General features: G+C 44.3%; 1 protein-coding gene across 5 annotated transcripts in view; it reads left to right on the top strand.

Moving 5' to 3' along the window:
* Positions 1 to 1,770: 1,770 nt before the first annotated feature.
* The window catches only part of STAG1 (STAG1 cohesin complex component), a 363,241-nt gene continuing 344,332 nt past the window's right edge, over positions 1,771 to 20,679 (top strand). For 3 of the 5 annotated variants that reach the window (XM_074964074.1, XM_074964070.1, XM_074964075.1), the window contains exon 1: positions 1,771 to 1,935. The gene's annotated coding sequence lies outside the window, so the exon portion shown is untranslated. Of the gene's footprint in view, positions 1,936 to 4,523; positions 5,778 to 11,840; positions 11,910 to 20,679 lie in introns of those variants that run through there. The other 2 variants (XM_074964072.1, XM_074964071.1) reach the window with 2 other exon arrangements.

A 20,679-nucleotide genomic window follows, 5' to 3' on the forward strand; every position in this document is an offset into this window, starting at 1 on the left:
CAAGCTCTACCAATTTTCTGCAACTCATCCCTAGATCAATTCACTACATCTAACATAGTGAGAGCGTATGAAAATGAATGATAGAATAAAACTGTGTTGAACACAACATGCACATAGATTTTTTTTATTAAGGATAGGTGAAGTTTTGGTTTTGTCCCAATGCTTACTGCCAGCTCCAAGCAATGCTAAGGGAGTGTGCAAGACATTACCTTAACTTTGCATTTCTTGGTTTTCAGAGGTTAAGGTTAATTCTGGAATGGCCCAAGGTAGCATTAGACAACCCAAACTCTAGATTAACAAAGTTTTTGGTAGTGAATTATAGGTCTATTGCAAGTACCAGCATGACACTTGGTTAGATAACATCACTTTTTTTCTCCTCTTTCTGTCCATTGGACCCAGAAAAGACAGAATAGGAGAGCCAGGGATGTCTGTCTTGAAACTGGAAGCCAACCCCAGAGCCTAGGGGGAGATGAAAGCCTTGTTACTAGCTTGACCGCACATCCATTGAGTGAAAGAAGTCAGAGCTGCTTTGGTGTGGGGGGAAATCTTCTTCCTCTGCTGGAGTCTGCAGTTAGATAGATGTCCGTCCCCCCATTAATTACATTTGGTTCATATCTAAAAGCTTCCCCCATCAGCCAACAACCATAAAGGCTAGAAACACAGCTTTTCTTCATGAAAGCTAAGATTCTGACTCATCACAAGACTGGGAGGCAAAGCCCAAGGTATATGCCTATGGGGCCTCAATTCTGCTGACGGGCATACCTCAACACCACTGAAAGAGACCAACAAGGCGGGTGGGATCTTATTTTGAAGATCTACACAACCTGTGGCGACAGCTATTTCATTCTCAGGTCTCCAGTGGCTTGTGGGAGGACCAGAGAAGAAAAACACCACTTTCCCCCCTCCTAATTCAAGCCACGGTTCTGGCTGGTGGGGTCAGAGGCAGCACAGGATGGCATACCAGAATCAGTTCACGCCAGGATACCAGTGCTATGCTGTACAACAACCTGAAAGTAGGTCTGGGGTCAGATGCAAACGAAACCCTGCCAGGCCTGCCTTAGAAGGCAGCTTGGAGCATCCCGACAGCCCAAGTACAGTCCCTAGGCAGAACAGGCGCCAAGAGGAGCAGGGGACGAGGCAGCACACTAGGGACCACGAGCTCCAAACTCGCTTCCACCCCCAGGGGCGATTCCGTCCTTCACACAGCAAGGTCCAGCGCGAGACAACCCAGTCCCCCGGGACGCGGCTTGCTGCGGGCACTACGGGCCTCAGGTGAGTGCGGGGCTCGGAGGAAGCGGAGCGCGCGAAAGGAAGGCGCGAGCCCTACGCCCCACCCCACGCACGCGGCCCGGCAGGCTCCACCATGGCCCCTCGCACACGCTCCGCCCACCAGCTGGCGCCCTGGAAGAGGAGTTCAGGCGAAGGGGCACGAGAAGAGCGAGCTGAAGGGCTCCCGGGTTCTTTCCTGTCTCCCAGCCCCAAGGGCAGGCCCCGCCTACCGCTAAGCCGAGACAAACACCGGCAAACCGTGACGCTTTACGCTCGTCAGGATAGCGTGCGCGCACACGGCTCGTGTCCATGAGGGCTAACCGGCACAGAGCGCTCTGCGCATGTCCACGGTTTTCGCGCGAAAGTGGTTTGCGGCGCCCCGCCCCCGAGTGCCGCGCTCAGACGGAGGCGGGGCCGATCGGCTAATTCGGGAGCGGGTAGTGGCGGCGCGCGGCCGGCAGGGGGCGCTCGGGCTCCGGCGCGCGGCGGCGGCTGCGCCATTGGCGGGTCGGAAATGCCGCCAGATGGCGGTTTAGGATTGCAGCTCCGCTGAGCGCGGCCCCCGCGAACGCCACCGCCCCGGCCCCGGCCTGGCTCCGGCCCGCACCCACCTAGACCCCACACGCCAGCCGTAGCGCAGGCTCCAGGGGCGCTGCCCGGCCCGAGGTGAGCGGGGCGCGCGGGGGGGGACACGACTCTAAGGCGCCGATCCAAGATGGAGGCGCGGGGGGCGGGGGCAGCGGGTTGGGGCCGCTCGCTCGGTCTCCGCGGCGGCTGGGCCGGGAGCTGGCGCTGCCCGTGCGGGGAGGGGAGGAGAGAGCAGAGGAGGCGGGGCGGCGCGGCTCCTGCCGGAGCAGCGGGTCCCCCGGGCGGGGCGATCGCCGCCATCTCATTGTCTCCGGCGGGGCTGCCGGGGGCGTCGGGCGGGCAGAGCGGCCTCTCCTGCCGCTGGGCCTGGGCCTCAGCGGCGGCGCGGGGCTAAGGTCCCCCTGCCTTGCGTTGGGCCAGGCCCGCCCGTTTCCTCAGCAACCCCTGGAGCTGCGACCCGCTGCGGGTGGTGGGAGCGCGAGCGGGGTTGGCTGCTCTGTCATCGTAGAGGGGGCGGCCGAGGGGTCGGCGGCTTCTGTTATGGGGTGGGGGCACGGCGTTGTGGACTGAGGGAGGGGGCAGCGGGGGACGACGGTCCTGTGACCTGGGGTGGGTGGTGGGAGCAGGAGTGGGGTTGGTGGGGCTCTGACCTGGGGTAAGGCTGAAGAGTGCGAGGGGGGTGTTTGGCGGTGCTGTGCCTTGGGGCAGGCTGTGAGGTCAACAGCGCTGTGACCTAGGCTGGGCTGTGTGGAGCAGGGGGTGCAGCGCTGTCACTTGGTTGGGGTGGGTGGTGGGGGCTGTAATGCTTTCAGATGGGGCAGGCTGCGGGCAGTGGGAGCACAGGCAATAGTCCTGTTATCTGTGCTGGGTGATGGGAGTGGGGTTAGTGGCACTGGGCGATGGGAGTGGGATTGGGGTTGGTGGTAGTGCTGGGATCTGGGTGAGAGGTGGGCAGTGGGATAATTGGCTGCACTGTGAGTTGCAGAGGGAGCTGGGCAATATGAGTGGGGTTGAGCAGTGCTGTGACCTGTGAAGCAGTGTGGGCAGCAGAGGTGGGATTGAAGGTGCTATGACATGGATTGGGGGATGGGTAGCAGTAGTGGGTTGGTGGTTCTGTGACTGGAAGGGTGATGTGGGTGGGTAGCAGGAGCAGGGTGTTCGGCAGTGCTGTGACCAGGGGATGAAGGGGCAGGTGGTTAGTAGGGGTGGGAGGTGTGCAATGGAAGCAAGATTGGCAGCAAACCTGGCAGGGATGTGGGCCATGGTAGCAATGGTGGTGTGATATTTGGGAGGTGGACAGCAGCAGCAGTGGCTGGAGGAGGACATAGGAAGCAATAATCTGAGGTTGTTGGGGTTAAGGATCATTGGCAGCCTCACTGTGACTTGGAGGGGGCAAGTGGGAGGATATTTCTGACGGGGTTGTCACTTGGGAGGGACATAGTGGGTAGGAGTGTCATCAGAGCTTTGACCTTTGTGGATTGGGTGGAGGTGTAGTGATTTCTATGTCTGGGAAGTGGCAGCAATGGCACTGTGACCTGTGTGAAGAATTGATTGGCAGTGGTGGTGGCCGCAATACTGTGAGCTGGGCAGGGAAGGGGGAGGTGGACAACAGGGCATGACCTGGGGGTGAAGTGGGCAGGAATGGCACTGATGCTGTAGCCTTATGGGGTGGTGGGCAGAAGCGCACTGGTGGTACTGTGACCCATAGTGGTAGGAGGGATATTGGCAGCAGCAGTGGTATGGTGGTGGGGTGAGCAGTGGTGCTGTGACTGGGATTGGGTTATGGTCTATTGTGGCTTTGTGACTTGGGAAGTGGGGTGCCATCATCAGCATTACTAGCACAGTACCTAGTGAGGTGGGGTAGAGGCAGCATCAGCAGCTTTGTGGCCTGGGAACAAAAGAAAACATTGGGACTGGGAGCACTGAGATCTGAAGGTGAGGAAGGGGCAGGAGCAAGGTGACATGGTGTTAGCAGGGGGAAGAGGTGATGCTGTGATCTGGCAGAAAGGATAAAAGCAACATGAGGGAGGGGAGCAACAGCAGCAGCAGTGTATTGACCTGTGGATGAGAAGATAGGGGCTGCTGAGACAGGGTAACTCGCTGTGTTTCCAGGAATTGTTTTTATTTCTCTCTGATGGCCTTGCACCACTCGAATGCCCCTCATTCCCTGGTAATCTGCAGGGATTCCCCCTCCCGACTCCTGCTTGTTTTAGTGGATGGGAGACCTTTGGCTTCTCACAAGGGGAATGTAAAGTAGTTTGCATTATAATTGAAATATACATATTTATGGTTTGAATTTGGTTCTTCAGGTAGGTTCGGTCTCTGACATTAGGGGAGGCAGGGATAGGTGAAGGCCTGAGTACATAGGTAATGGGTCTTGCTATTTCTACTTTCCAAGACTGCCGTAAGGTAGCTGTTGGAGGTAAAGCCTTGTCTAGAATAGAGTTACCTGGGTTGTTCTTAATTTGACTTGGGTATCTCAGTTACAATAACATAATGGATCACATCTACACACAGTAGTCATGTGTCTAAAATTTTAGTCTCCTTCTATGTACATTGTTGCATCATTCATTCATGTTAGGGTCAATGATTTATGCATTCCAGAGTTCCTGGGCCAAGCTGATTTTGTGTGGTCTTTTGAGAGGTCTCATGTGTTCATTTGCGGATTGTAGGTAACTAGATGACTTTAATAAATGATCTCAGGAATTCCCCGGGGCTGGAAGGCTGTACCCTTATCTGCTACCTGGTTGTGAGCACCTTTCCTTGCCTGAGCGCCTGGATTCCTCACTTGAGTGCCTCTTGCTGCACTTCACTGCAATCTTATTTTTTCTCCAGCCAATGAGAGTTCCCAGTGAGGGTGTCCTGGGTAGATTGCTGATCCAGGAATGGCAATCCAAACAAATGTGAATTATGGGTGAACAAGCTGCAGGAGATACTTATCAGTTATTTTGATTTCTTTATTGGTTAATGAAATGCAGTAGATTGAGTGGTGGTCTGGGCCTAGCCCTCAAACATAGTGTTGGGACTATTGGTTCTGGCGACCTTGGATGACCAGTAGTGAGTGCAGACTTTCAGATGAACAAGGGCACGTTTTTGAAGTTGTCTGAGGATCCATCAGGCTCAGATGACAAGGCCTCAATATCAGGTCAGATGGGTGTATGTTACCCTCTAGTAAGTGTCAGATGTTGCCAGTTTCCTGTCTGTTGGGAATAAGTTTAGGGTTGGTAGGTTCATTGTGAGTGCCCTAGTCTGTGGCGCTTTGTTTGGCCATAAAAGTGCTGGGCTGTAGACATGTTGTGAAGGCGACTACTGTCCCTGAAATCATTGAGGTGTTCTTGCAGCTGGGATTTCAAACTGTACAGGAGTTATACATGCCCATAATCTGCTCTCCACAGAGTGCAAATGAGCACATTAATAAAAAGGGCTGTTACTCAATCGTGATTCAGGTGTTTTAGACCATTGGGAGTGGTTTATGGGTATAAATACTGCAAGTACTAGCAAAGTGTAGGACACCAGGATGTTTAGGAACTCTGCAGTATTTGTTTGTGAGCAGGCAGGAGTGCTTTTCTGTAGAACAACATATACGTCAATGTTCCCGCTACTATTCTTGGGGACTTTGCTACCCACGGTTTCCCTGGGTCATCACGAGACTTACCCTGACTCAAGGCACTCAGATAGAAGACGTTGTAACTACAACCTTGGCAGATGGATTGAAAGTGCTTCTGGACGGCTCAAAACATGATGGAGAAGCTTACTTAATCATAATGACTGGTCACTACAAAATGTTCTTGCGGTGATAGGAACGTGTTTCTTTCTGCATATTTGATTTTTCCATGAGAGTAGTTGGGAAACACAAATGCCTTGCAAGCAGCTTTCAGCCAGCCGGAAAGCAGACGACTGGCTCATGGGTTTAGCACCAGGTGAGCTTTGGAAATTCGTATGGAGACTATCAATACACTTTATGATTGGGAATGCATTTTCAATTACCATGGATTTTGTTGGGAGTTGTGTCTGTCTCATGTTTCTAGCAGTAATGGCGATTCATTCTGTGTGATATTACCTGTACATTGTCAGTAAATGTATTTGTGCAGAGGCCCCTCAAAGAATAATCTGGGCATGCACCAACTGTGCATCTTGCAGTGGTGGAATCTTATAGTAGCAATGACGGTTGGAGCATTCTTGTTTTTCCTTTCCCTTACAGTTCTGAACATTTGGAACTGAGTGCCTCTGTTCCTTCCAACTGTGGTGGTAGACAGACTAGAAACCTCATCATGTCCTTCAGAATGGATTGTTCCCAGGCCTGCTGCCATGTTTCTAGTATACTCAATTTTTAAATTTTATTTGTTTGTTGTTTTTTACCAAGGATTTTTGGTAGATTTTGGTTGCAATGCCTAACTGTTTTTTAGGAGCCTAAATCTCATTTTCAAAAGAGATTTAGGCACTTAGGAGCCTAAATCCAAAGTGCCTAAAATCACTTTGGAAAAAGAGATTTAGGCTCTGAAATCACACATGTTATAATTGAAAACTAAGGAACAAGAGTTCAAGGTGTTCTTCTTGCCCTGCCACTTTGCTTGATTCATATCCACAGGTGCATGGTTTGGCCTGCTTACGGAAGGTCATTCGCCTTCTTGTTGCTCTGTGTGCAGTGCCTTCACCCGAGGACCAGAAAGGAACATCAGAATCATCTCCAGGCTGTGCCATTGCAGGAAGTATTAGTAGCTAAACCTTCTGGCTCTGGTATTCAGGAATCCATAAGTGTTGGGAGACCAGTCTTGGTTCTGACCATTGAAGGAGCTAAGAAGTCTGACAGTGTCTTGCTGCAGATATCTGCTTCCTTGACTGAAGCTACACCAACCGTTCCAGTCACTATGAATCCACAAAGATCAGCTTTGACTGAGCACAAATGCTTAGTCTCTGCTGAAAAAACCAGTCCACAAGAGCATATCTCAAAGAATCTGCTTTCCCATTTCTGCTCACTGAAGTTCAAAAGCATTCTCATAAGGCTCTGACCTCTAAAGACCTTTGAAACCTCTTTATAAACCTGTAATTCACCTAATGCTTCCTTGGAGATATCAGATTTTACTAATTCCTTGGTTACTATGATGGCTCAGATTCATCACATAGAGTTCCTTGAACTCCTTCGTTTAGATATGCCTTTGGATTGGGGTCCCCCATTAGAGCGCTGGATAAGTTTCTATCAGTGTGCAAAGGTAGAGGAAAGAAGTGTAAAGCATTGGAGCCAGTTCTTCCTTCTCTTTCTCCAGGAAGGAAAAAATCTTGCAAGATTAAACCTGTTTCCTTAGCTATGCAAACCTCCCCCTAAGACCTCAACTGGTTCTCCAGGGAAATATGTCTGAGCTTTTCAACTTTGCAGTTACTCGAGCTGCTGTTCTTACCTTTAGAGACTTCTTTGAATTGGGCTTTGGATTCACATTCAGATTCGCAATCAGACCATAACTGGTCTGATACCTTTCCTTGCTTTCTTCCCAGAAAATAGATTAGGGAACCTACAACGCATTATCAAAGCTCTTGTTTCCATCTCTTCAGACTGCAAGATCGTCATCTCTCTCCCAGGGATTATGCTGGGGAGTTCCTGTTGGGTGGTGGCAGGACTGGGAGATACCACATGGGCAGTGTGGTCATATGGGTCTTCCCTAGGTATTATCCTAATTTTAAGAGGTCTGAAGAAAAATAGCTGCAAAGCCTTCTGCCAGGGTTTAGTACAAATGTCATGCACCAGATCTGTTCTTCCCAGATCTATCGCGGTCATTGATATTTAGGGAACCATCTCCTTTTACTAGTCCTACACATATCGTCTGAAGAGGAAGTAGAACATCTTATTGAATGTCTGAATGCAGATACAGCTACTGATGTTTAAACTTCACTGGATGACTTTTTGGGTGCAACATCATCTTCCTCTCTTTCCAAAGATACGCTCCAATTTCATGAGTTCATAGGAAGGATGACTACCTTAAAAATCCCTTCAGTAGCATCAAAGAAAACTATACATCCAGTTTTTGATGTTTTGGTTTCATCCTCCAGGAGTCTGTCCTCTTAGACAGTTTATTACAGCCAGTGAAAAATACTCGCTTAAACCCTGCATCTTGGCAACTTCTAAAAAAGGAGACAGGTTGTACCAACTCTCTCCTAAGGGCTTTCCACACCCATCCTTCTCAAAATTCATTAGTGGTGGATCTGCAGCTCAAAGAGGTAATGGGACTCAAGTCCACTCTGCAGTCTCTGACAGAGAAAGTAAGAAGCTAGATGCTCTGGACATTAAAATAGCTAGTTATCAGGCTGTGATGTCCTATTACTAATATCATTTATAGGAGGAAAATAGCACTGTTTCCCCAGTTGCTGTCAGAAGACAAGAGCAAACTGGTCAAAGCATTGATTACTGAAGGTTGTTTGGTTGCTAACCACACCCTGAGATATTCCTTCAGTACTTCTGATCTAGCATCTAAAGCTGTAGCACCCTCGGTTACCTTGATGTGCTACTTGTGGCTATGCTCATCTGGACTAACTATTTGATAGTGAAGGGCTGCTTAACTGTAAAAGAGAAACTCCTAGAGAAATTAAGGTACAAGTCTACAACAAGGTCTAGGGGTACCAGTGTTTTGTTACTAGGGACAGTCTCTGCTTTCTGTTCCTTTCAGGGAAATACCAGCTCAACTTCAATAGACACACAAATCCTACAAACTTTTAAGTTAAAAGGTAGATCTGCTGCCTCATCTACCTCTGCACTGGCCTCTTGGTTTGACAGGATTCATGAAAACACCAAACGGGATTTAAACCTGCAAACAGCCTTTCTTTCATTTGGAAACCATCTCCCATTTATTAGAGCCTTGGAGTACTGTCACCACAGATCGTGAATCTTGGAGATTAACAGGATTATTCCATTCAGTTTGACACTAGCATTCTGCCCAACTCCTGCTTCCTCATACCTCTTCAGGGATCCTTCTCATGAGAACTTGCTAAGATCAGAAGTAGGTTCACTACTAGAGTTAGTTCCTGAAGAGTTTTGGGGAAGGAATTTTATTGCAGGTACTTTTTGATCCCCAAGGAGGCTCCAACTCATTGTAGACCTTTGGAAGCTCAGTTCTGTCATAAGAAGATTCAGATTTCTCATGCTTACTATCGCTTCACATCCTTATCCACCCAAGATTGGGTTTGGGTTCTCGATTTGCAAGATGCTTATTTACACATCTCAGTCACATATTTGCATTGAAAATACTTGAAGCTTGTTGTGGGGGAGATGATCAACACAAGGTCCTATCATTTCGTATGTTTATGGCACCTCAAGTGTTCATAAAATCTTTTTCAGCAGTACAGGCACAATTGAGACGTCAGGATACCCATATCCTGACTTGAATGTTTGGCACCTCATGGTATCCTAATAGAAGGATCTGGAGCAAAAGCTATATTATAAATACATACCTCATTCAAAATAAATTGGACAAAATGACACCATTCAGAATTGCCAATAAAAGTCATGATCTGGGTTGGAGCTCTCAAAAGGCAGTGCTTTCCTTCTGGAAGAAAGGTACTTAGAAGTGGAACAGGAGAACTCATGTTATATGGTGATTGATGTTCTTCCTTACACAATTTGCCTTATGGTGATGTACGTAACTCTGCGTATCTAAAGATGAGCTCTCTTCATTGGCTAGCAAGACACTATATATCACATACAGATGGCATGTTTATGAAATTGATATTGCATTATTGAGAGATGCATCCTTCATACGTTGGGCTCTTGAGCCCTTTCTACCTCAGCTGCAGGGCGGAGTGGTTTAGGTATTGATTATAATGTTTTATGTCAACAGACAGGTGGAGCACATTCCTGTCAACTGTGCAGAGTTGTATAGCCCTGTGGCAGTTGTGCTTAGTCTACCAAACTAATCTTATAGCTCTACACCTTGCAGGCATGGACAGTATATTGGCAGACCAGCTGGGCAGACATTTACACAGCATGAGTGATCATTCAAGAATTGGTAGTGAACAATATTTCCCTCTGTGGGAATGTTTGGCAAGATATATTTCCAGATGCCAGAGGTTTTGCTTCACAGTACGAGCAGACAATCAGTTCATCTTGGATACATACTTTCTAGACTTTTTGGGTAGATCTCCTCTCTGCATTCTTCCAATTCCTCTAATTCAGAGAGTTCTCAGGAAAATCAAATATCACAAAACCAGGGCTGGTGTTATAGTCCCAGGTTGGGCAAGACAACAGTGATTCTCAGATCTACTGTGACTATCACAAAGGGTTTATCTGTGTCTGCAGCAATTCCCGACCTATTGACTCAACAGAGTTCAAATTTGCTATCAGTACACAGAGTGTCTCCACTTAACAGCATGGACCATTGGACTTTGACAGAAGTAAAAATGTTGTTAAAGTTAATTTTTAAAATCAAATTTACACAAATTAAGAAGCAAGGTACTGTACATCTGGGGTCAGGCTTGGGTTATGAGGGATTATAAGTGTCGGTTACAAGGTTCATAAGATATATACATAGTACATAACCAGCATAGACCCAGATTGGGAAGCAGGAGTTTTTAAAATGTCAGTGGATAAGTGATCTCGGGTATGCCACCCATAGAATGTATTTAGAGTCCAGGTCTGTATTGGTGTAGTGAATAAGTACATGGGTGGGGTGCATCCCTTGGTTCGTCAGGGAAGGAAGGAAGTGGGTTATTTCTCTGACTGGTGTTCTTGATTACTTGACCTGGTACTGTCGGTGTCCTGTGATGTGCTCCGTGTATTACTACTTACAAACTCTTCCCAGAGACCAGTGTAGTGTGCAAAGAGCACTTATAAAGTGGCTGTGGTGTATACTGTGGGGATGAGGATGTGAGTGCAGGCATAGAACCAAAGTGGTCAGGCTAGTTGTCTACTCTTTTGCATCATCAGAACTGGAAAGATCTGCTTGTCCTGCACTTCCATTTCCTGATCATGTATGTATTCTGCATTTGTTGTCCTCGGTCCTGGCTTTGATCTCTTCCATCAGCTCTTCAAGCATCTTTGTCTTTTTTAGCTCCAGCTGATAACACTGGTCATATTGACCAGCAGTTTCCCTTTGGAACTCTTGTAGCACGTCTGTCCTGATTCTTCATTGCTTGATGAGGCGGTCGCTCAATGTTTCTGAGGCATTCATGGGTGTCTCTCTCTCTCTCTTTTTTTCTTTTTTTAAAGCGTAACCCTGGAGATGTCCTGGGAGGAAGGAGAGGGAACTTTTTTTTTTTTTTTTTAAAAAGGGTGGATCAGGGAAAGGAGTAAATAAGCATAATTTCTATAGTTTATCACATTTTTCTTACTTTCCAGCAACATGGGTGCTTTTATCTATGGTTTCACATGCCAAACTTAACTTGAGGCATTTTTCTCACCTTCTCCAGTGTTAGGGTGGTAGACACCCTTTTGTTACTAGTTTACTTTTCTAAATTTAGATGAAGTAATTTTTTAAAAATTTAATACTAATGATCAGGTGGTGGGGTCAAGGGAGAAGCTCAAAAGCCGAGGGGAACAATGGCAGTAAATATTCCACATTATTTTAGGTAGTGGCTACTGTGAACTAAGCAGTATTCTGGAGTTGCCGAAGTGGAAAAGGGAACAAATGTTGCAGGGAGTTGGACAAAATTCAGCACCATTTGCAGTTGAATTTTTCATCTCTTAGATAACACCAGACTACTGGAGGAAAGGTATAGGCAAGAGTTCTGTTTGAGATGAGATGTGGGGGAGGAGGCGGCAGAGGCTGGCTTAGCTTTCCACACAATTTACTTGATCCCTTGGAGAATTTGCTTAGTGAAAAGTTTTCTCACATTTTTTCACAGGCATAGGCAAAGATAAGATCTAAAATTAACAAGCTTTTAAGGTAAAGTCTGTTACTGGTACTTGCAGAATGCAATACCTCCTCTTCCCCATCACCACCACTCTCCGTAACTGCAGGTGTGTGTTTGACACCTTTGTTTTGTGTTTTTGGTTTTTTTAGGTGTGTGGCTTATGCTTTGCTTTATGGAGGAAAACTGTTGACCTGTATTGCTTTTTTCCAGCATATGCCGTAAGTACCATTTACTGGCACAGTGGCACATGTGAGCTGTATATGGATTAGCATTTCCTTATATGGCTAATGAATTATGACTTGCTGTTTGCATGTATGTCAGTTGAAAGCTGCCCATTACTGTTGTAACAATAAAAATACACTTGGTTAAGCATCAGACCGTTTGTGTGTGCACTTTTCTGTTCCCCCCCACTTCCTTGTCATTTATCAGGAATATGTCTATGTGCAAGGATTGGGGGTGGGCAAAGCAGGGAGGGATGAGGGTGAAGGGACACGTAACGTTTTTGCTGTAAAATGTAACATCTGCAGTAGTAAAGCTTTAACAGTGGTCACCATTACTCCCAGACCACATCTTTACAAATATAAAATTATAAAGGTTATTTACAAGCCTGAGAAGATGTGTTCTCATCATTGTTGAAGTCTGGATCTACCTCCAGTGGTGTGTGTGTTTGAAAGTTACTAGAAGTTTTGGGATTCTGGCAGCATTTTCCCAGGCCATGAAGTTTCAGCTGTGGTGGGCCCTATTTCAGTGGTATCAGCCACAGTGTTCTGTGACTTGAAGCTTGGGGTCATTATTGTCCCATTTTAGTAGAATGACAGGCCTTACTGTCCATAGTATATTCTGGGATTGTGTTAGGGCATATGCTAATTATATGGTCCATTTCATCGTAAGATTGAAAGTAAGGCCCCTTCCATATTTGGCGTTGTCCTTAGCTTTTTGGCAGGTATCTTTCAGGCACCTTATCCCCTCCCTGAATTGGTTTCCCGTCTAGTGTATCTCCATCTGGACGAGCTTCTTTTGCAATGCCATTGTAATAGGCTTTTATTCCTATTACTGGAACCAAAGTCATGCACTGAGGGCACCTCACTCCAAAAGTTTACTGGCACTTCTTATGAGTGCCTCTGGCCAGAAGGCAACCTGTAATGCCTTTTGCTAGCCATGTATTTGAATCCAGGACCTTGTGGAAAGAAAGGTTGACTGATGTAAACAGCTCACAAGGAAAGGCCATAACAATGTGCTGGACAATATGTACCGATTTGTATCTTCTAAACCAGGGGTAGGCAAATCTGAGTATGGAAATTGTATGGCAGGCCATGAATGCCCAGTGGGGGAGGAAGACTCTATGGGGTGTAGCATGGAGGGGGCTCTATAAAGGGGGGGGAGTGGGGACTCATGGGGTGTGTGTGTGGGGGGGCTCTGCGGGATGGTACTGGGGACTCCTAGTTTGCCCACCCCTGTTCTAGACCCTGTGACCTCTTGACCAAGGAGAACTTGGGGGGAGCAGATGGTCAGGCATCCTCACTGGTCATTTTGAGGGACTGATTTAGGTTTGTTTTAATCCTGCATTGATCTGGAGGTACACTGACACACTGAGCCTAAAACAGGGCTAAAGCCTAGGCCTTGACCTGGATTAGCTGACACAATTTGTAATTTATCAAGCTCACAATTTAGAGATTTGGGAATATGGACAGAGGGTGAATTATAGTTGAGGGAATCACTGAGCTATAACAACCATAAATCCTAGTCTAGATGAGGCCCAGGTGTCAAAGAGAAATGAACCTGAAGGTTGCCAGATCCTTTTCCCATGTCATGCTGCAAGCTCCATGCAATGGGGTAGCTGTGTCAATCCAAAATTCAATCTTCCCACTCCTTTCAATTGTATCTTTCAACAGCTTGCTTGTGGTGCATACCCCCATCCTTTCTCCAAATCAGCAGAAATACTGTGGGCTCCCCATTAAGTCAAACCTTTAACAAAGGATGCAGAAGGAGGGTGACACCACTATCCCAACTTAGTTTAACTAGAATATCACTGTTTTCCAAACAGGTCTTTGTGTCTAACCTTATCAGCAGAATGCAGCAGCCCCTCCCTTCTAACAGGAAATTAAGGTAAAGGGGCTGAGATGTTAAAACAAAAAGAACCAAAAAAGATATTAAAATGAAGGGTTAAAAAATGGACATCTGAATATCTTGTGAAATTTTAAGTCACTTCTTCTGTGTATGCATTATACATTTTAATTACAAGAGTCCTTTTTGCCACAGGATTCCGAAGGCCCAATATTTAATTCCTTTCCTACTATCTGCACTTTTTTTTAACCAGTTTAAGTGTATGTTCTTTGAATGTTACCTCTAAAGTATGTTTGCTTTTATATACTTGTAAACTACAGGATGGCTTACTTGATATTCAGAGTTCATAGTGTCACTGAGATTTAATCTTGAAAGTGTCATATCTTGCTACATTCTATTACTCTTATATATATATATATATTGTGTTTTGCCAGGAGAGTAAACTAACATTAATTTTTATCCATTACCTCAAGTAGATGAGATGAGTAGATTTTGTGCATAAGCAGCTAAAATTTAATGAGAACTAGTGATGACCAATGGCTTTGCTGCTCAAATTTATGGTTTTATTGTAAGTATGAGTGAGGATGGGTGGTGAGTGTGTTGTTCTGAGACATATTGATTTGTGCAGGTGGAAAATGAGAGGTGTGTGCACTGCAGGGGTTTTTGTGTGTGCTGGTTATAGTGTTGTGCAGGTGGTTCTGTTGATTTGTGTTGGGGGAGGATTATGCTGGGCGATTTTGGGTTGTGGGGAGTTTGATTCACCAACTGCATAACTCAATACGCTCTTTGAAGAACTGTGGCAGTTGGGCCAAGTAATCCACCATCTGTGCAATCTCTCATATTACTGACTCATTACCTCCATTATAATTGTTGCATGTAAATTAGCTGTAGCTTAAAGGTAGTGAGTGTTATATTTGATATTACAGTGGTTTAGGACTGTTGGCATAGGTAGATGCATGCCTTACTTTTTATTATATATAGACATTGTGTGCACTAACTTTAATGCTTTGTGACTCTCTTACAGTGCTGTAAGATGAGACTTTTCTGTAGTAAATGACATCATTTGTAAATATGTGAGAATTGGTTTAAATTAAACTCAAATCCTGAACTTATTTAAACAAAATTCCTTTTATACTGTGTATATGCTTCCCGGAGAAGTTTTCTTTTTCTTTTATTACTGAAAAAATCTACCCCCTGGATGCTAATGTCACTGTCACATTGATTTGCAGTCTCCTGTAAAGGGAATTTGCGAAGATGGTGATAGGTTTCATAGCAGTACTTATTTCTGCAGTGTCATAGTTGTATGTTGAGCTTGATATCCATAAGACAGGGTCCTACAATGCATGAGGTTATCACTCAGTAAGACAGGAGAGACACAAGAGGAAAACACATGGGGAAAACAGTGCAAGGGAAGGTGCCAAAACCCTGCAATAGCCTGCTGCATGGGAAGTGTGGATGTGAATGTGCATATAGATTCTGTTTAGCATTTGGAAAAAGTACAGAGTTTGTAAGTGTAATCACTTTGTCTGACAATACAGACAAAAGAAAACTGTAAATTCAGTGAAGGAACTCTGTTCCAGTGATAAACCATTGTGCACTGATTCCATACAATAGTAGTCACGGTAGACAAACTAAACTATTACATTGAACACCAGTGGCACATTGTGTACAAGTTGGATACAGATGCTGAAATCGTGTATTACCACATGATCGTTGTGCAGACTGAAAAACAGACTTCCACTGATCCAGCAAGCGATGGATTCCTTATTTCTGTGGCGGGAAGCTGCTGCTTCACTCCAGTATGCAGAAAACAGAGAAGTTAGGCACACCTGTGTCACTGTCACAGTGGGGACAAACACCTATTTTACATCTGGAATCAGGCCAGCAATTGGGTCTTGTGAAAATACAAGCTACCCTGTGAATGGTCAGGGCAAAACAAAAAGAGACTTTACAAGTGATCATGAGCATGTTAACTTTGTTGGGAAAGTTCATAGATAATCTAATTGATAAAACTGTGCATATGAGAAGATTGCTGAGGCGCCTGAAACAGTGAAAATGAAATAAATATTACAGTACTCGTCTCTGAATTGCATGGCAATATTTTAATGTTTTTTGACATATAAAAAGTTCTTTGCATGCCTCTAAAAATGGACTAGGTGTAGTATTGCTGCAAAGGAAAGACTGACTCGGGACCTGTAGTATAGGCATTCAGAACCTTCACAAACACAGAACGCAGATACATGCAATTTGGAAAGGATACTGTAATCACCTTTGGTTGCAAAGCTTTCCACAGCTGTGTCTGTTGATTGTGACTGAAACTGATTGCAAGCTGTTGCTACTTGTTTCTTTCAAAGAATCTGTTGCAAGCATCACATAAGTTTCAAAGTGTCTTACTGAACTTCAAAAATATGATTGATTTCAATCAAGGAAATCTATTTAATTGTCCAATATTTGGGAGGAATAATTCCATCAAGATCAAGAGCCAGAAACTGAATCTGATGTTGTCCACGTCAACTGGGTAGAGTACTTAGGTGCTGTCTAACCTCACGTGGGAAAAGTAACAAGGTGATAGAGCACAGGATGAGACACTGCAGTCCGTGATATATGTTGTACTTCTCAGATGGAAAAAAGCGTCTAACTACTATGTACCTCACAGGTATAATTTCTCTGTGGTAGATGGTGTTCTCCTTAAAGGAAGGTAAGTGGTGTAAAGTAGAGGTGGTGTGGTTTTGTGGAATGTTGGTCCATCTTCTTTGGGGAGAGGGGACTGTATAGTTTGGATGGCTTCCACCTCCATAGAAGGGGTACCAATCTCCATTGGGACAGGCTGGCTAGAGTAGTCAGGAGGGGGTCAAACTAGTAGCAAAAGGAGAGGATAAAAAGAGGGATGATATGAGCACTTGAGATGATACCAAAATTAATCAAAACATGAAGAGAAGAAATTCTTGAATTACCTTACACCAATGGCAGAAGCTTGAGTAACAGACCAGAGAAATTAGTATTGCTCATTTATCAGCATACATTTGATCCAGTTGGTATTAATGAAATCTGATGGGATGATCCACACAATTGGAATGTTAAAATCAATGGTTCTAACCTATTTTGGAAGATCGAGTAGGCAAAAAGAGAGATGGAGTGGCACTCTGTCAAAAATGGCATTACCTGTTTCTGAGTCACTGATAACTTGGAAGAAAATAACCTTTGAATAGTTATGGATCAGTCTCCTAACAGATACAGCACTAGATGGGATACTAGCTGGTGTCTGCTACAGACCATCAAATCACACTCAGAACCAGGATGACTGTCTCCTTAGGCACCTCTTTCTAATGTATCGGGGGAAAAAGCCCTGCACGTCATTGGGGGATTTCAATTTGAATGACATATGCCTGAGATCTCATGTGGACAGTATTAAAGCATCCTTGGAATTTCTAATCATTATAGATGACAATTTCCTAATTCAAAGAGAGTTGCAGTCAACACCAGGGAATTCTTTATTAGCTATGCCTTGTCCTAACAGATAAAGAGGAATTGATAACAGAACTAAAAATTAATGGTAGCTTAGGTGCAAGTGATCATGAATTGATCAGATCTATAATATGAAGAATAAATCCAGACCAGTCTTTATATATTCTTGATGCTTTAATAGGTCCAGTTTCACAAAACTGAAAACAATTATGAGCTAAATCAGTCAGGAGGAAGAATTTAATCAGAAAAATGAATGATAATTGAGAATCATTTAAGAAAATCTTACTAAGATGCTCAAGAAGCTAGAATCCCACAATCAAGGAAGAAGGCTGTACTAGTTAAAAACTGACTTGGTTTACAGGGGAAGTGAAAGCAGCTATTTAAAAAAAAAAAGGGGGGGGGGAGAAAGGGGAAATTATTATTAATGAATATAAACCAGAAGCTAGGAATCGTAGAAAATTCATAAGGGAAGCAAAAAGACACCAAGAAAAATCTGTGGCCAGCAGAGTTCAGGACAATAAAGAGGAGTTTTCAAAATATATTAAGAACAAAAAGAATCCTGACAGTGGTGTTGGTCCTTCTACTAGATGGAAATGGTAGAATTGTCAATAATAATGCAGAAAAGGCAGAAATATTCAGCAAATATTTCTGTTCCGTATTGGGGGGAAAACAGATTATGTAGTCTCATCATATGATGATAACTTTATAGATAACTGAATCTTTCCATTCCACTAGTATCTCAGGAGGATGTTAAACAGCTTCTATTAAAGATAGACATTTTTAGTTCAGCAGGTCCAGATGACTTGCACCAAGAGTTTTAAAAGAGCTGGCTGAACAATTAATTCCAATTTTCAGTAAGTCTTGGAGCAGTGGGGAAGTTCCAGAAGAGTGAAAGAAAGCTAATGTTGGGCCAGTTTTTAAAAAGGGTAAATGGGATGACCAGGATAATTATAGGCACATCAATATAGATACAGATCCTGGGCAAGATAATGGAGCGGTTGATATGGGACTCCTTTAATAAATAATTAAAGGAGAATGCTATTCAGCATGAGTTTATGGAAAATAGAATCTGTCAGACTACCTTAATACCCTTTTTAATGAGATTACAAATTTGGTTGATAAGGGTAATAATGTTGACATAATATATTTAGACTTCTCTAAGGGGTTTGACTTGGTGAAGCATGATATTTTGATTAAAATCTAGAACCGTATAAAATTAAAATGCACGTTAACTGGACTATAAACTGGCTAACTGATAGGTCTCAAACGTAATTGTAAACAGGGAGTTGTCATGGAGTAGGTGCATTTCCAGTGGAGTCTCACCGTGATCAGTTCTTGTCCTTATGCTATTTAAGATTTTTATCAGTGACCTGGAAGAAACACAAAATCATCACTGATAAAATTTGCAGCTGACCCAAAATTGCGGGTGTGGAAAATAATGAAAAGGAAAGGCCACTGATGCAGAACGATCTGGATCACTGGATAAATTGGGTGCATGCAAATAATGTTCATTTTAGTATGGCTAAAAGTAAATGTATACATCTAGGAACAAAGAGTGTAGGCCATATTTACAGGATAGAGGACTCTATCCTGGGAAGCAGTGACTCTGAAAGATTTAGGGAGCTATGGTGAATAATCAGCTGATCATGTACTCCCGTTGTGACACTATAGCCAAAAAGAGTTAAGGCTATACTAGGATGCATAAACAGGGAAATCTAGAGGAGGAATAGAGGTTACTTTATTTGTCACTAGTGTGACCTCTGCTGAGCACTATGTCCAGTTCTGGTGCCCTCTATTCAAGAAGGATGTTGATATATTGGAGAGGGTTCATAGAAGAGCCACAAGAATGATTAAAGGTATAGGAAACATACCTTCTAGTGATAGACTGAGCTCTTTGAGTCTATTTTAGGTGAACAAAGAGAAGTCTAAAAAGTGACTTGATTATAGTCTGTAAGTATTTACCTGGGGAACAAATATTGAGTAATGGGCTCTTCAGTCTAGCAGAGAAAGGTATAACATGAACCAATGATTGGAAGTTGAAGCTAGACAAATTCAGACGGCAAATAAGCTATCATTTTATTACAGTGATCTTATTTAACCAGTGGAACAACATACCAAGGTTTGTGATGGATTGACCATCGCTGATCATTTTGAAATCAAGATTGGATATTTTTCTAAAAGATATGCTGTGGGAATTATTTTGGAGAAGTTCGATGGCCTGTGTTAAACAGAGGTTAGCCGAGATGATCAAAATGGTCCCTTCTGGTCTTGGACTCTGAATCTGTGTAGGCATTTTGTGACCCAGTTAAACTAGGGAAAAAAGAGGACTAGCAGTAATATATTCAGCAGGTATGAGCAAAGATATCATTGTTAAGGTAAAGGTTTCTACCACATGCCAAATGTATAGAACACCGGTAGGTAGGGAACCATATTCAAGATACAGACACATCAGTTAGAGTCTGGGATACAGATGAGGTGGACATTTTTGCTCTAGAGGCCAGAAATTATTGTGCTGTTATTGATGCGTATTCAAACTATCCAGAGGTGGCTCAACTAAAGAAACCCACACTGGCTTTCAGAGAAATAGTACAGCTTGGTTGTATTATAGTTTGAGTAAAAACTCTTCCCCCCCCCCCCCCCCCCCCATGGAGAGTCATTAGACTTGCTTGATAATGATGTGTCAGACACAGCAATGCCAAAACAGCAAGAAGCAGTTGCATCTCTGGGTCCATCAGCTGACTGGCCTGCTGCAACTTCCAGAAAAACAGTGACAGAATGATTTAGTGGCCCCTCCTCCCCCTCCGTTCCACCAGTGACTTAGATTGATTTGTAGAATTAATTTGTTCATATAGATGATAGAGAATTTTTAATTATTTTTTTTATAAAAGTGTGGCACAGGTGCTATTGTTATGTACAGGTGTTGAGTGTGCCTGAATAATTCTGAGAAAAGAAAAGGAGTACTTGTGGCACCTTAGAGACTAACCAATTTATATGAGCATGAGCTTTCGTGAGCTATAGCTCACTTCATCGGATGCATACACCATCCTTGCCCATACATCCTTAATTTGGTTCCCCTGTGTGTATACATTGATAGTCTTTAATGATGACATGACATATTTTTTTCCACAGGATCCCTAACTTATTCAGCTCATAGGATGGCTTAGGGTGTGAATCTGAGTGATATTGTGAATGAGGCTGTGGTCTGTAGGACGCCTGCTTTGTTGTTTATTGTGAAGAGTCAGGAGACTGCGGGAAGAGACTGGATGGTGGTCTAGTTAAGGCAGGTGGCCTGTCTTATATTCTGGTTGATTAACTGGGGCCAGATGTGGAGAAGTGCTGAAAGGCTCATGATTTTGCCCGGGGAGGGGGGGGCGAGGGCGGGGATCGACAGCACAAGAGAGACAGTCTTCCTGCTCCCAGTTCTGGTGCTTGGCACTACAGTGGAAAATTGTAGCTCAG

This window comes from Natator depressus, chromosome 9, assembly GCF_965152275.1.
Source record: "Natator depressus isolate rNatDep1 chromosome 9, rNatDep2.hap1, whole genome shotgun sequence".
Lineage (NCBI taxonomy): Eukaryota > Metazoa > Chordata > Testudines > Cheloniidae > Natator > Natator depressus.